An 18199-nucleotide genomic window follows, 5' to 3' on the forward strand; every position below is an offset into this window, starting at 1 on the left:
ATTATTACTAAACACTTCTTTAAATTCAGTTTTTTTTTTTTTTACATAAAAATATTCCATTTAGATATAATACGATCACCGGTGTTTAATCGGTTAACAACCGATTGATTCAATCGAGTACTTTTACCGGAGAATAACCGGTTATTCTCCGGTACTCACTGCTCCGGTGCAAACCACTAATTTAAAGTCCGTCAAATAATATATACCTTTATACTCTGGTGGTAACTGACTTACATCCATCAAGAAGACGATGGTCGAGGACTATCTCAGAAATTGTTTTTAACGCGAAAAAACGTCTCGTACTTCCAACGAGCTTGCGTTTTGTATTATCGGTACGTTTAATTTAAATAAATTTAACTTAAACATATTTTTCATTAAAATTTAATTAGCTACGAATAGCTCTAAGCATGAAGCAGCTAAGTGGAAGAAAACGCCAATTAGAATATTCTATAAAGCTTCTGCCGCACATGAGCGAGCCAAGAGAATTTTCTGAATTATTCGCTGTATAAAGATGAACAAACCTTAGATTTACGAATTTCATTTTACGAATTACATCAATTTGATAATAGTTCAGGTATATTGGACACATACTAACGGTTATTGATTAATATATCTTTATTTATAATACAACACTAACTACTTCTACATTTTAATTTCATTTCAAAAGTTCCCATAAAAGCTTCGTCGATGCTTTAAAATGCCATTTTTCCGCGATACCATAGTGAATATCAAAGATTATTCAAGCTCTCGACCAATGATATCGCTTCAATTCGATGTCAAATGTTATTTATTTTACTTTTGTCCTCTTGCGATTGGAATAGACTAGCATAATAAATAATTACAGCCATGAGTGATCGTGCAGGTGTGGTTGCTCACTTATTTTTATTGTTATTAAATCATGAGTTATAGCCACAATGCATTGGATATTTATCTTAATACCGATGCTCTTAAATTCATCATCCTGTAAGTGTGGAGCCCGCTACGAATCAATCACTTCATAACGAGTATCTTATTTGATTGACGCTCTTTATTGATATAATAACACTAATGCCTTAATAATATAAACTCATATTATATTATATCTTATAATATTAAATTAGCAATTACTTTTGAAGAACCGAGATGGCCCAGTGGTTAGAACTCGTACACCTTAACCGATGATTTCGGGTTCAAACCCAGGCAACAACCACTGAATTTTCATGTGCTTAATTTGTGTTTATAATTCATCTCGCGCTCGGCGGTGAAGGAAAACATCGTGAGGAAACCTGCATGTGTCTAATTACAACGAAATTCAGCAACATGTGTATTCCACCAACCCGCATTGGAGCAGAGTGGTGAGGAGGCCTCCCAGCAGTGGGAAATTTACAGGCTGTTAATGTTAATGTAAAAAAATACTTTTGATATATTTATTAACGTATATGTCACTTAGTTTTGACATTTGATTCTGGATGACCAGTGAGGTCAATCGCTCTTTGTCACGTTAAAAAAAACATGGAATGTCGGTTGTCAAGAAGGGGATGACATGATATCGCTGCCAATGAAATATTGTAAAAATAAATATACGATAATCCAGCTATCGATTTGTTGTATTATTTCGTGAATATGTATGACGAAGATGGTGACCCCGAACCAAACAATATTGCCGGCTCACCGTTATATATATATAATATATCTCAGAAACGACTCTAATGCTTCGGCTCAAAATTTTGAAATAAAATATTAAACTCGTTGACAGATTCAAGCCTTAAAAACGTATTGGACGATGAGTTTGATGAATACGAACAGCTTTCGACGGGTTTAAGAGACTCTAACACGAAAAGGGGCCCTTATCAGGGATAGTCTCTTGTGTACATTGACCTAAGTCCTTTCACAGCTTCTTAAACATTCCTATAAATCCAGTACTTGTCATCGCTTCTTAATTTTAAAAGAACGTTCTTATCCTTATTTATATAAGGTTTTACTTTTTAAGTATTTCGTAAACGTAAAGAACGTAGTATTCCAGCTCGGGTACTACATTTTTAAATGCAATGTTATTAATAGAATTTCTTATTTTCTATACGAATATTGTGCTATACGTAAAGTTTTATAAATTTTGCACGCGTAAAGTCGCAGGTTGAGCTAGTACTATTATATATATTTTTTTAAATATATATTAAACACATAAATGTTCACCACTAGCATGCTCATTTATCATGCTCTCCGTGTACAACTTTGCATACTTAAAATGAGCACAAGTTTTAATTAATTAAAATTCCGTTACATTCGATTTCAGGTATTTGCATTTAATTTTAAATAACGGCCTTCCTGGTTGTGGTGATTAAACTACATGAATCTGTACGTCAAATACGCCATCTTGGAATATCTTTATACAGGGTTATTGGTAATTCGACGTGATAGGGGTGACTATTTGCGATAATTTTAACTCCCATATGCATGATGCAAAAGTGAACCATTTTTGAGTTATCACGTTTTTTAGTTTTATTTTTCAAAATAAGTCAAAATTGCAACTTCAAAAATTTATTTAAAAAAAAGTTTCGATTAAAATCTACTTTTTTCTTCTGATTTATAAAAACGATTAAACACTGGATATTTTTCAATATTTAAACAATAATTATCGGTCCAAATTTAAAAATGCGAGACGGAAAGCGATATTATTTCAAATAATATCGCTCAAATATGCCTTAAAAACAAAAAAATAGCTTTCTGAAAATGTATAAAAACTAGAAATTTATTTCAAAGCGACCGAAATAAAATGATCTGAAAGAATGCTAGTGGAAATTCGTATTCGAACATGACCGAATTCGTACTAAAGGTCGCTCTTTAAAATTCCCACAAAATTGATTTAAAATAATATCCAACGTAAAAAAACATACTTATTTACTTAACTTACTTACTTAATACAAATTTAAAATTAAATTTAGATTCATAAACAGTTCAGTAGCTAAGTTACGGTTGGGTGATGGTGTCAATTTACCATCAGGTGGTCATTTGCCCACCTGGTGGTAAATTGTCCATGTTAATATAGCAGAAATATTACCAAATTCCACGTGATATGTTAATCTAATATTTGTTAATCTTGACTTTTTCTAAGTTACATTAATGCTGGTAAGCTCTATAATTGTCAAATGAACCGTCTAATAAAATGTCCCGTCGACCGTCTGCTGTGGTGAAATTTCGAAGATTATTTCTGCTTGCGGAATTACAACAAATAAAATATTATTTGATGTTAGTTAAGATTGTTATCTTTTTTTACTATTATTTCCAAAATAATACATTTATTAACATAAGAATTGATAAAATTAATCGCTTAAATATATACAAATTAGCAATATATATAAATAGCAGCATTTCCCCGTTGAACAACAATTCCGATCCTCTGGGCCAAAAACGAACCAGCCCTCCCGCCACCAGTGGAGGCAATAAGTCGAGGTGTTATACTTTTGATGAAGCTTTTTGCACCACTACTCCAGCGTCAAGTGTTTCGACAGCATTGTTTTTGTATAATTGAATGGGGTTACTAATTTTATTATACTTGACTACGATTATACTCGAATTATATCCTATATCAATTAAAGATCACATCTATAAATCATTTTAAATCGTAGAACATATAAATGTAATCTTGAATACTAAAACAAATCGCTCTATTAAACATTATTCAAGCGAAGAGAGTCATAATTAATATACCAATTGTAATTGCTTTTAAGTTAAAGTAATGATTATTCTATTCAATTAATCCCCCCTTACATCACGCATACCTTAGAACTAAGATGAGATCGAATCAAATCAAAATATACTTTATTGAAGTAGGCTTTTACAAGCACTTTTGAATCATCATTTAACAAACTATTTAAAGTAAAGCTACCACCGGTTCGGAATGTAGATTCTACCGAGAAGAACTGGCAAGAAACTCGGTAGTTACTCTTTTCCAACATCTAAAAATACAGTAAAGTTAGTTAAATACAATTATATATGTATGTTATATCTCCTGCCTGGAAGTCAACAAGCATTAACTCCACGCTTTTTTATAAACAATATAATCTTGAATCGTATAATATGCCCTCTTTATCAATGTATTTTTTACAATTGACGTTTGAGATGAGATCAAATCAAATCAAAATTATTTTTATTCAAGTAGGTTTGTATAAGCACAGTGTTACTGGTTCCGAATGTAGATACTACCAAGAACAATTTGTTTGGGATATTAGTAGTAACTATTTTACTGTACATATATATATGTACATATGTATAATAATATTGGAGTGTCTGTCTGTAATATAAAATGGCCACTTTATACTAAATACATATGTATTTGATGTAGTGTACACAGATCTATAATAACATATTAATTAGCATTAGATTTATATTTTATATAAATATATATTATCTGTGTATTTATGCAGCTGTCATCTCGAGTGACACACATCGCAAAAGCGCGGGAAAAGAGAATATATAAAATGGGGGCGCGGTGAAGACGGTGTGTGTGCACAGAGAGCTGATATTTAAATATTTATACACGGTACATAAACCAAAATTTTTGTTTTTTAATTTCATCTGTCTATCTGATTATTCCAGCTAATCTCTGAAACGGCTGGACCGACTGAGCTGATGTAATAAGGGATAACTTAGGCTACAACGCGAGCAGTAGACGAAGTCACGGACACAGGTAGTATTTGCTATAAATAGAACTACAAGTCAACTGAATCATTGGTGAAACAGAAATTGCTTGTTAGTTGGAATGAACATCGATTACACAAAACCGTGTATTTGATCGACAAGGGAATCTCGTATTTAGCGCCCTTTGATCTCCGGTTTGTGGTAGAACTTTGTTAAGGGTAGTTTGTTAATAACTAGATTATATATACGGGATGTTATTTAATGTACATTCAACTCCGATCTGCGTTAAGTATTATGTCATGTACGTTTCATTTTACGATAACGGAGTGCGACTAATATAAATCATGACATACTCTATTTAAGTGAACTCTTATATGCATTTTTGAATCATCATTTAAGGCTGAACTTATCAGTCTCCTCTTTAGGTATGTAGATTGATATTAACTATTAAATAATTTAATTATTATTATATCTCTACGTCCAGTTAAATATGATGATGACGATTTAAACTGCTTTTATTGATTTACATACATAATAACTATTAACATTAAATAATAATAATTATTATTAAATATATTAATTTGTGGTAGGGCTTCATACAAATTCTGGGTTATAAAGATGGTTTCTACTATCAATATATAAAAATACTTCTGTCAAACAGCAATTGCGTAATATTGTTGTTAAGCGATTTTGTAAGGGCTAGTGAGGAAGTGAGTACTTGAGTACGTGTAACAACATTTAAAAGGTACATAACATCTTAGTTTCCAAGGTCGGTGGCGTATTGGCAGTGTAAGGTTGTTAATATATCTTATGATGGCAATGTGCAGATCATCTCTCTATATACATGAAAAATATATGTATATTTAATAAGGCTATCTTCATATACCACTTCAAGACAGCACAGCTCTATCTAAAGAACTGGGAGCGGATAATTTCGCTACTAAAAACTCTCGTGTAATGTTAAAAATCGACTGACGACGTTCCTGATCGAGCTTATTTTGTTGCGTGTAAGATACAAATACTTACATAATTTCTATCATTTTACGATCAACGGCGGTGACTTTCGAGTTTGTTCTTACGGAATAGGTCTACGGGTATTATTAATAGATTACTATCCATGTTCGTTTAAAAGGTTGTCTGTGTTATCGACCCCAGGGGATCTGAGGGTTGTCGTATCTAACGTTACATATTCCATTACTAATGTCTCCTATACCATGGATTTCCTTCTATCATACGATTTTTTTTTATTTATAGTCTAGGTCCATTGTATTTAACGAAAATTTGGCACCGTCATCAAAAATAAACTTTGTTCGAGGAGAATACAAATTTCACCGAGAAGAATTAAGAATACTGTTTCGTTTGTTTTTTTATGTCATAAGTTGCAAGCAGGAGGTTTACCTGATGAGAAATGACTGTCACCGCCCATGGACATTTGCAACATCAATCCGTATCCGGTATCCGGAAAACTGTTTCCACTGATTATTTGTGTGAAAAATCGCGCTGTTGTGGATAAAGTACTTTCAAAGACCTCTCCATCAGATATTTCGACAAAGCGACGCAACATTCTAACCCACTTATATCCAAGGCGAGCAAGTTTAGCCCCCTGGAGTTACCCTAACCGATCTGTAGGCGTCCTAAACACGTCTTATAATAACCCGTCGACAGACTCACTGCCGACAACTCTATCTCGATAGGCAACACAGATAACACACACAGACCCCGCCGGCAGGGTCGAGGTCCCTCATTCTTACCGACTCGTCGACGCTTAGACGTACGACGATGAATACACACGTCATTCCTGCATCCAGTCGACGACGGCGTCCTAAGCCGAGGTCCGGCCTCACAGGAGAGACCCTTAGGTGCGCGTATTCTGAGCCCTTAAGTGAGTTCTCAACACTAGGCTTGAGTAGTTTAGCTTGCCTACCCCGTCCGGTGACGGCCATTAGGGCGAACGGCAATACACAGTTCGAAAAAAAAAGGTTAAAGTACTTGACTTGATGAGCCGAGATGGCCCAGTGGTTAGAACGCGTGCATCTTAACCGATGATTTCGGGTTCAAACCCAGGCAGGCACCACTGAATTTTCATGTGCTTAATTTATGTTTATAATTCATCTCGTGCTCGGCGGTGAAGAAAAACATCGTGAGGAAACCTGCATGTGTCTAATTTCAACGAAATTCTGCCACATGTGTATTCCACCAACCCGCATTGGAGCAGCGTGGTGGAATATGCTCCATACCTTCTCCTCAAAGGGAGAGGAGGCCTTAGCCCAGCAGTGGGAAATTTACAGGCTGTTTATGTATGTTATGTTATTGTACACCACACAGAGAAAATAAATAAATACAACACAGATCCAGCCTTAATGAAAGAGGCGTACAATTTTGGCGACCGTATCGCTACATAGCGATCTCTTCCAGGCAACCGACGGCGTGGGATAGGATAGGTCATAGAATATGAGGTGGATGGTGCAGTAATAATGAATAAAGTGACACGAATCTATTACTAAACCTAATAAATAAATGTAAATATATAGAATACACAAATTATATGTATATCAATAAATAAATTATATTATCAATACACCACCTCCGTGGTCGAGTAGTGTGTACACCGGTTTTCTTGGGCCACTCCGAGGTCCCGGGCTCGAGTTCCGGCCGAGTCGATGTAGAAAAAGTTCATTAGTTTTCTATGTTGTCTTGGGTCTGGGTGTTTTTGGTACCGTCCTTACTTCTGATTTTCCATAACACAAGTGCTTTAGCTACTTACATTGGGATCAGAGTGATGTATGTGATGTTGTCCAATATATATATATATATATATATAATTTATTTATTGATATAAAGTAGTTACTAATCTTCTTCAGTCATAAACAAACATATAGTTAGTTAAACTAATGGTAATTAAAATCGTTTATAAAAAGAGTAATATAGACTAAGTAAAAAAATCATTGTTTCGTTACTGAAATTCATATATTTTCTTTTTAAATATAACAATATATAGTATAAGCGCTGAGCATACAAAAGGGACTGGGGGGGGGTGATATGACGGCATATAAGAGAGTAGGCACGCTTACCGTCCCATCACGGCCTACGAGAAGAGAAAAAATATTTCACACAAGAAAATTGTCGGTTGAACGTTTTGTTATTTAATATTCGTACTGCGTCCCAAAACTTTATATCCTACTTAGGTAAAGAAATGAACGGAAAGTTGTCTGATAAATAAAATTCACTGATATATACTGGCCTAACTTGAGAATATAACTCGGGAATAATTACAGTGTTTAGCCGTATAATAGCCCTGAACGCTCTGAAGACTTGGACGGAAGAGGTAACCCGACAAGATGTGGTCTTGACCACCGCTTTGTACCGCTGGTACTTTTAGTAGATATTTCGGCATATATAGCGTCGATGAGTTCCACATACCCCATTCCATTTGGAAGGGGGGGGGGGAATTGTAAAGCGTTATACGAGATGAATAAAAGCTGGTAGACTAACAAATCAGATGTTTGTGATAATAAACGAAGGTAAGACGCTTAACATAAAAAATAAATACAACTACCATTGGAAATGTACATTTTGAACTTTATAAATAAAATGTAAGTTTATTTAAAGTGATCACGAGCAATTACTGGCATGACGTAATATAAATCTCAAAAGCGATACTATTGGCCGTTAATAAATAAGATTGGTCACCATACGCCAGCGGGATTATTCTGAAGGGCACTCAATTAAGGTTCTTTGTAGACTATCTACTTGATAAGTGCTTACGTAGTCTTTCTACGATTGCGCAGTTGAATTCTAAGAGTTTATTTTAATGTCATGTAGAATTACAAATGTATAGAACCCTTTTAAATCAATAAAAGTGATTAAGAAATAAATATAAGTAAGTAATTAATTACAGGGGGATCAAAAGTTAAACAAAATTAGGGAACCGCTTTGCACTATTTGCTTTATTTGAACGTATTTACATATATTTTTTTCGAACTTAATAACACTGTTCGCCCTAATGGCCTCTACAGCGTCATTGGGCGGGGAGGTCGGTTTAATTACTCAAATCTAGATGCTAGCTCACATTAGAGATCAGAATACGCGCGTTGCCTTCCGAATCTAGTGTTTTTATTTGTCCTTTTACAGTATATGGGTATATATACTGTAAATAAAAGATACTAGCGAATATTTAGACGTCGCGATTCAGAAAAGTGAAAATTTCAATCAGCGATGTCTATTGCTATACTGAGTTGTAGCATACTTAATTATACAGTTACTCGACACTAACAATATTATAAATAATTTATTTGTCCTTTTTCTTTTTTCATTGAATATTTTTGTATGGACTTTATTATTATATTCGTAATAAAATGCACAAGTGTATGTGCAAAGCTGCACTCTTCAATCTCTTGCTCTCTTCTCAGGCCCACTCGGGTTTCAATCTCGAGGATATAAAGTCTAATCTTCTTCGCCAAAAGAAAATATATATAAAAGATTGAAAAAAAGGAATTGCATACCTTTCAGTAGTCGCATATTCAGTAATAACAACAGACATCATTTTAGTAACAAACAACATTAATATTAAATCCTCTCAAATTATAGAAGGGAGAGTAAGATGTTATACAGCAAAATAAAGTTTAAATTTAGAATTACAGTTAGACGGTTACTTATACATCAAATGTCATGACGATTGCTTGAACGAGGGCAAGTTTGAGTTACACAAGGGCATGTACGCTTAGCCCGATCTTACGGTCAATTGGTATTTCGTCTACCATCCTAACATTCAAAAAATACAATGAACACATATAAATGAGATTATTATGGTAATTAATTTAGTAAACCCGTTATACTTTAACAATATGTGATTTTTTTTTTCTAAGCGAGACAAGACAGTCGCACACTTAAATTGCTAGTGTATATGCAGCCTTAATGAACGTGCTCTTGATATCTAAACTCGGCTTAAAGAGGATAATCCATTTAATTATTTTAGCTTCTCCTATTTACAAAGTTTAAATGTATAACTTATATTTTTGTAGCGTTTTCGAAACCTTTCGAAGTTTCAAGAACTTTCAATTTCGTTATTTTTTCATTTTTATATCATCGGTGTATTGTGATTTTTGTACTGAATGTATCGATACGCCACTATATCAAAACAAAAGAAGAATCGAGTCGACTGTCATAGTCTAACGGCCGCTTGACTTGAAATCTTCAACGTAAACCCGGGGAGTATTTTATTTTAAAGTTTTATATAGTCATTTTTATACGTTATAAACCTGATTCGAACAAGGCTTACATGTTGTGGACAGCATCTGTCTTCTCCTTTGGCGTGATTACTGTCTCACTTTGCTTGACAATTAGCTGGAAGCAAAGTTGAAGATTTTAACATAGTCCTCAGATAGTTCTTCACAATATCTGTGCTGTGCATAGGACTCAGCTTATTTTGTAAGCTGTAATCCTTGTGTTCAGTATACACTAAGCTTATAATATTGTTTGAATCAGTTCACAAGCAAATAAGCAAATAATTTAACACATACATATTTATTAAAAGAAAGTAAGAAATAATCAAAAACATTATATGTGACTCACATTGTATACATTTAGTAACTGATATAACATAATATAAAAGATCACATAAAATTCCCTAACTTTGTCCAAATTAATTGCTATTACCTTAACTGATAATATATAATTAATCACATTTTATTATATCACATAATTTTAAAGTAATCATATATTAAAATAATAACATTATATTATCTTTTTAATTATTTAAATACATATTTGAATAAATTTTACAGTTAAACATAATGGAGTATACTATTATGACCCGGAAAACATCAATAAAAGATATGGAAGCCAAATTCCAACTGACCCTTAAGGAATTACAATCCTCCAAAGACTTAAACAGACAACTTCTTCAAGAGCGTGAGGACAGTGAAGAAGAGATTAAAAAAATTGTGAAAAAAAACACTGAACTCAAAAGTGAGCTAGCTAAGTTGAATGAACATTGTGTAGATGTTGTTAGCCAGCGGGACAATCTTCTTGAGATTGTGAACTCATTTAAAGAGTATAGCAATGAACATGAAAGAGCTTTGAGTCGCATTTCAGAACTGGAAAAAAGTCTTATTAATGCCCGAAAATTAGAAATAGAACTAGAACAAATTAAAACAGTCCAGAAATGTGATGCGACTGAAAGGTTGTATCATGAGTTAGTTACACATGCCTCTGACTCCAATACCACCTTGCAGGAGTCTGAAGCTAATCATACCTATATGAGTTCACATAACAAGATAAAAAAATACATAAAATTAAATAAATTCATTAATAAAACAAAAAAAATAATTAGTAATACTTATAAATATCAATATGTATACAAAATGAGAAAAGAACGGTCACATTTGATTAATAAAGTAAAATCATGTAATAATAAGTTGCAAAATAATAAATTGATATATGACAATAACATTGAACATCTGCAACTAGAAATTTCTAGCCTCCAGAGATCATTAGAATTTGTGAATAAAAAATATGACTTGGCTCAAAAACAGATAGAGGAACATATACATGCAGCCAACAATCTTCTTGAGCTATGCACCTCGAACTTGGAAAAATTTGAGTCCTTATCAAAGGAATCCATGTGTAACTGTTTGCATACTCAAGAAAATGAGTTGGCCTCTGCTAATACTAATATTAACACAGTGTCCCAACCTCTCAAGTTGAGTCAATGTTCACCAGGGTTCCACAACCACAATAAACTGGGGTTAGAAATAAATATAAATAAAAATGTTAAAAATGTTATTGTAGTATCTGACAAGTTAGGTCAGGGCTTTGGCTCAATACTAAAAAGTGAGATAAAAAATGTAGTCAATACATGCTCACCCGGGGCAACCTATCAGTACCAAATAAATAAGATAAGTTCTATGCATCTGGATTCCAATAATATAGTTGTATTAATGCATGGAGACAGCTTGTCTCTGAACAAAAATAATCTAATTAAGAATATAAAATTATTATGTGAAATTCAAAATCAAAAGAAATGCAAATTTATAATTAGTACATTTCCATATTCACATACCTTGACAGATGCACAGAATTTACATATTTATGACTTAAATGTATGTTTATACAATTTGACCCGACATTGTAGCAATGATTTTATGTTATTTGACATTAATAAATTCATATATAGATTTAAGTTGACAGGAGGTACTACGTACCTACCAATAAAATCCAGAAGACAAATTGGTAACCTAATTGCTTACAATATTAATAATTATTTTATGCCTAATGTTACCAAGGATCATATGCATAATAAAAATAACAATTTAATTTATATTAACACTGACAAAAGTAATTTAAATTGAATTTTAGGACAAAAGAGGTAGTCTCTGGCTCAAGTATTATTAATACTAATATTAATTTACCTAATAGTAATTTAACTTTGGATAAATTCCTAAATTTTAAAATTAGAAATAATCAAAACAATAATAATAGTAAACTTGTAAACCTGGTGCACCAAAACATTCAAGGAATGGCTGGAAAAGATTTAGAAATTGAGTTATTCATAAACAGTAATGCCATTGATATTTTATGTATAACAGAACATTGGCTTGTAAATTATCAGTTTATGTTTAATTTCAGTGGTCACCAGATGGCTAGTATGTTCAGTAGAAAAAAAGCTATACGTGGTGGCTCATTAATACTTATTAACAAAAATCTAAAATTTAAAGAACGTAAGGATCTTGTGAGCCTTTCTATTGAGCAGACTATTGAAATAGCCTGTGCAGAGCTTGAGCATGTCATTGTTGTATGCGTATACAGACCTCCTAGCGGGTTATATGAAGCATTTGAGAAAATATTGGAAAGTGCATTATTGAAATTATCTGGATCAAGTAAATATATTTTTATTTGTGGTGACTTTAACATAAACTTATTAGAAAACTATAGCACAAGTATTAGATTCAGATCATTATTATATTCATATAACCTCATTAACTTATTCTTAGAGCCAACTAGAATCACTGAATCCACTGCAACATGTATTGACAACATATTTACCAACTGTGTACCTAATCATAAATGTATTATAAATATGTTAAGTTCTGATCATTGTGGACAGTTGGCTTCATTTAATTCGCAAATAAAAAATAATGCTAAGGATTTAAAACAGACATTTGTTCCAATCAATTTGTATCGAATTGAGAAGTTCAGAAGTAATATCATGGCAAAGCTCTCATATTTACAATTAAATGATAATTCTAATGAGCTTTATAACAATTTTTTTAAATTAATTAAAACAGAATTTAATGCCACATTTACTTCCAAGACAGTCTATTCTAGGAATTTTCTTAAATTTAATGATTGGGCGACTGTCGGAATTCACAAGAGTAGGCAGAGGTTGTATGAACTTTATAGTGAAAGATCATACAACCGGTCTTTTTCATTTATCAGTTATGTTAGTGCCTACTCTAAACTGTTCAAACGTGTATGTCATACAGCTAAATCATTGCATATAAAAAAAAAAATTATTGACGCACCTGATAAAATTAAAATGACATGGAAAATTATTAATTGTGAAACTGGAAGAGTCAAAAATAACATCTCCGACTTTAGCTTATCTATTGACAACAATTTATTTTCCTCAGATCGGGATGTTGCAACTGTTTTTGAAAAATTTTTTGCTGACATTCCATTTTCGACTACTAACTCATTAAATTCCTCTCCTACCGTTGCTGAATCATTATTAAAAAACCACGTGGAAAAATGTAATATTAGCTTTAAATTTAATACAGTAAGTGTAAGTGATGTAATAAGTTCCTTCAGATCACTAGATATTAAGAAAACGGCCGATCTGTGGGGGATCTCTGTCAAGGTAGTCAATTCAATAATTGATGTAATCGCACCCTACCTTGTCACTATATTTAATAAATGTGTCCTTAGTGGCGTGTTTCCTGACCTCATGAAACATAGTAGAGTATTACCAATATTTAAGTCAGGTAGTACATCAGACCCCAACAACTATAGGCCCATCTCTGTACTACCAACTCTTAGCAAGATCTTTGAAAAGTTATTACTAAATCAAATGCTAGTACATTTTAACAATAACAAGTTGCTACACAAGAAACAATTTGGATTTACAAGGGGTCGCTCGACAACTGACGCTGGTGTTGAGCTCGTTAAAAATATTTACAGGGCCTGGGAGGAGTCACAGGATGCCTTAGGGATATTTTGTGATTTATCTAAGGCCTTTGATTGCGTGCAACACGAAACTTTGGTCAGGAAGCTACGTCATTATGGAATTAGGGACACTGCACTCAGTCTTCTGATTTCGTATCTGAGCAATCGGATTCAGAGGGTTGATGTAAATGGAAAGAGATCTCCCGGGTCTCCAGTTACTGTGGGGGTCCCTCAAGGATCAATTCTTGGACCATTCCTCTTCCTTGTTTATATAAATGATCTGCCACATCTCCTAGGTGATAAACTCGAGATAGTATTGTTTGCTGATGATACTTCTTTAATTTTTAAAATAAAAAGACGTCTTTCAATATATGACGATGTGAACAATACTCTCTCTGAAATAGTAAATTGGTTTAGTGTTAATAATTTAATGTTAAATAGTAAAAAGACTAAATGTATTAAATTCACTACTCCCAATGTAAGATGTGTCAAAACGAGTGTACGCTTAAACGGGGAAGCATTAGATGTTTTAGAATCAACAGAGTTCCTTGGTATGACAATAGACTCTAAGCTCCAATGGGGCCCCCATATAAATAAGTTGGCGAATAGACTCAGCTCTGCAGCCTATGCGGTAAAAAAAATTAGACTTTTGACTGATGTGGATACGGCTCGCCTTGTGTACTTCAGTTATTTCCACAGTATAATGTCGTATGGCATCCTACTCTGGGGTAATGCAGCTGACATTAATACTATTTTTGTACTGCAGAAGAGGGCTATTCGTGCAATTTATAACCTGGGCCCAAAAGATTCGTTAAGAGATAAATTTAAAGAAATTAAAATAATGACTGTCGCTTCTCAATTTGTTTTTGATAATGTTATGTATGTACGCAAAAACATAAACGATTTTCCCAGAAATTGTGACGTACATTCTATTAACACTAGGAACAAGAATAAACTTGTTACTCCAAGTACCCGATTACACAGGGTTAGTAACTCTTTTTTGGGGCAATGTATACGTTTTTACAACAGGATCCCAGAAAACGTTCAAAATTATTCAATTATAAAATTCAAAAGAATCGTTAAAGAGCGTTTGTGTGCTAAAGGATATTACAACACTAATGACTTTTTAGTTGACTGCACACCTTGGGAATGAAATGATCGCCTCCAGGCTGTTTCAAATAACTAAAATATAATAATTATTGTACATGCAAAATGAAAAAAAAAAAAAAAAAAAATATCCCGCTGAGTTTCTTTCGCCGGTTCTTCTCAGGTCCGAGGTGCTAAATTCCGAACCGGTGGTAGATTTTTGACAATCAATAAGCAAGTGTAAACACTTCTATATTGAATAAAGATTTTTGATTTGATTTGATTTGATTTGGTTATTATTTACTTGGTATGTACCATCCACTCACCAGATATTTTACCAGCAATATCAATGGCGGTAATTAAAACCTACTATTGTCGTAGGTAGGAAGGGTGAGTGAGCGGGTGTAAATACAGGCAAAACGTTTTATTTGTAATGTCTAACCGAAAAAAAAACCACGGATTTACATGAACTTTGTACGAAGTTATAACGCGTTTCAGTGAAGTTTTTAGTGTATAATATTTTTAAGTGAAATTGAATAGCATGGTATCATAACCTCTAAACCATCTCCTTTAACCTTTGCGCGACAGGGGTCAATATGCTATTGCTTAATTGGTCTTAAACATTATGTTCAAAGGGAGAGGAAACCTCAACCCAACAGTGTGAAATTTACTTTACCTTACTTCAGAATTAGCAAATGATTGTTACTGCTAATTAAATCCTCGGCTGTAGTTTTCTTTTTCTAATAATTTTGAGCATTTTTATTACTTACGAAAATATTAAAAGAGATTTCAAAGAGCGATATTAGCATTGAGTTCGCCGGCAAAAGGCGGGAAACACTTAGCGGGTTTCTATTAAGATATATTAAGATTAGGCCCAAATTATTTAATATGAAGTAATTTCTTTATATATATATATATATATAGGTATATTAATGTGGATCCGGCAGAGTAAATTAAACCTACTAATAATTATGAATAAATCATCATTCTTTTAAAACTCGAAATGGGTAGATCTCACTAATGGACCACCTGATAGAAGGGGTTCGAGAAGACCGTGTAAGATATATTAACCATCCCTTACATCGCCAATTTGTCCATTTGTCGTGGTGATGCGTCACCACGACAAATGGACAAATTGGCTATCTGATGGTAAGTGGTCACCACACTTACCATCAGATAGCCCATTTGTAAGATCTAGCAAAAAGTGTTTCTGACTTTGAAGTCCATTTTAACAATTACTAAGTATTTATTTTCCAAAAATTTCTGATTATAATTACAACACCATGTATTCTGATTAATATCAGACACTGCCTCGCAAAAGGTTTAACCAAAAACCGATGATCGTACTTGTAAATATTCATAATCATCATCTGTCTCTTTCTGTCATATCCGATTTAAGAGTCGAAAGTAGAAGACGTAACATTGTTTAAATAATAACTTCATAAACAGCATTTATAGATGAACTAGAGTTAAACTACGATTAAAACAAAACATTAAAATTATTTACATTACCGTCTTAATTATATAATTGATGTACTTGAGGATATCGTAAAAAAAAAACCATGATTAAAAAATAAAATAGTCTACTGAGCTTCTTAGCCGCAAATAAAATAGGAGCTATTTTTCTTAGTACACGTTTAAAACGTCGTGTTGTAAGAGGGTGCTTAAATGTTGGAGCTTAAAATAGAAATTACCGTCAGAGAAAATTTTCGCTGTATTTAAATAGTTACATTTTCACGGAGAAGCTTTTAACCCTTAAATAAAACTGTCTTTTAAGAAGTTTTTTAAGATGTTAAGTCTGTTATGAAAACATTTTTGAGATTCATATAACTTTGGCAAAATTGGTGATATTGACAAAAGATAATGATCGATTTAATCTAATCGGTAACAATAGAAACGTAACATATCAATCATTGCCTTTAAATATAATTCGAGATAGTAAAGTCGATGTCACTGCCTAAAAGTGACATAAATTCCTCTTTTAACAGCTTTGGCTCTATATGGTCGGTACCCATTAGAGTGTTCTTTATGAAACCTAAGGTCTACCCCATGCCTTCGGTTTGCATATCCCGTAGCGTTAAAGGCCGATTTTCGAAACTATTAATAATTCATATTAAGATTTATTTTTGCCAATAGTATCATCGTCTAATTATCTGCTATTCGCAAAAATCCTTAAGGTTTTGGCATATACTCCACTAGGCCAAGCCCTTCTTCTGAAGAGAAGATTTGGAGCTTGCACCACTCTTCTTTAGTGTAGGTTGGTGGATAAACTTAATCGTCAGTAAAAAAACGTGTAACCATTGGACCATCATGGCTCCTGTCTTTTTACTGTAGAAACAAAATCATATTAGGGTAAGTTAAACGAAAAATAAACTTACGTGATTATATTAGCACTTCTTTATCGTTAATTGGGTAACCTACCAGGGTTTTGTGCAAGCTTAAGCCTGTCTAAGTATGTGTCAACATGTGACCACTCACACAGTGGACCAATCGTCAAAGGCAAATACAAAGGCAGCTTTATTGCCAAACAGCGATCTCTTCCAGGCAACCCTAAGGTAGATAAGAGGAACAGCTGTAATAAAAAACGCTACTTGAATAAATTATATTTATTAAAATATGATTATTTACAATAAGAGCTAAACTCATTATTCATAAATCAATATTTAAAAATAACCGCGAAAATTCTAGCTCTCGAATGAAACCTACAGCCCTACATTTCATTTCCGTGAACATCCTATTTTATCTTCACGGAGATTTAAATTTAAATTCTCCTCAGCTGAAGCCTTTCAGCAACACGGAGCGAGGTTTCCGACCTTCGTACCTCGAGATTGTCGTTGAAATCCCGATAATTATCTTTATTTCATTAAATGAAGTCTTAGAGAGGAACATTTTGTAATAACCTCGATAAAAATGTTAAGCGTTGTGTTTATACAATGTTACATATCTTCATTGTTGTTTCTACTGAGTTTCTCTTCAGGTTCGTCTCGGTCAACTTAAATTCTAATCTATTTTTATATGTTGATTGAGTTCTGGTTTTATGGTAACAATGACCTGATTCTACAGCCAGAATCGGTTACAGTATCCGTTTTAGTTTCGTTGCGAAGCCTAATTTGTCGTCAAAGTTTGTACCTCCATAAATTGGACCCCTGTACAACATCGCAATAGTTACGTAAAAAATTGTAATTTCGCCTTTGTAATAAAAATTGGAGCTGCAAAATACCTGAAAATCCGATGATGGGTGCAAAAACTTTGAGAATGTAAATGAAGAATAAAATGGAAGATTAATTCTCCAAAATTCAAGCTATTCCGTCGTTTTACGTTTTTTTTAGTACTA

General features: G+C 33.2%; 2 protein-coding genes across 3 annotated transcripts in view; one reads left to right on the forward strand and one right to left on the reverse strand.

Annotated features, from left to right (window-relative positions):
• Eif2alpha (eukaryotic translation initiation factor 2 subunit alpha) overlaps positions 1 to 18199 on the reverse strand; it is a 196214-nt gene that overhangs the window by 135641 nt on the left and 42374 nt on the right. The gene's annotated exons all lie outside the window — the stretch shown is intronic.
• LOC113396631 (calbindin-32) overlaps positions 1 to 18199 on the forward strand; it is a 176641-nt gene that overhangs the window by 30230 nt on the left and 128212 nt on the right. The gene's annotated exons all lie outside the window — the stretch shown is intronic.

The sequence above is a fragment of the Vanessa tameamea genome, chromosome 25 (genome assembly GCF_037043105.1).
Source record: "Vanessa tameamea isolate UH-Manoa-2023 chromosome 25, ilVanTame1 primary haplotype, whole genome shotgun sequence".
Classification (NCBI taxonomy): Eukaryota; Metazoa; Arthropoda; class Insecta; order Lepidoptera; family Nymphalidae; genus Vanessa; species Vanessa tameamea.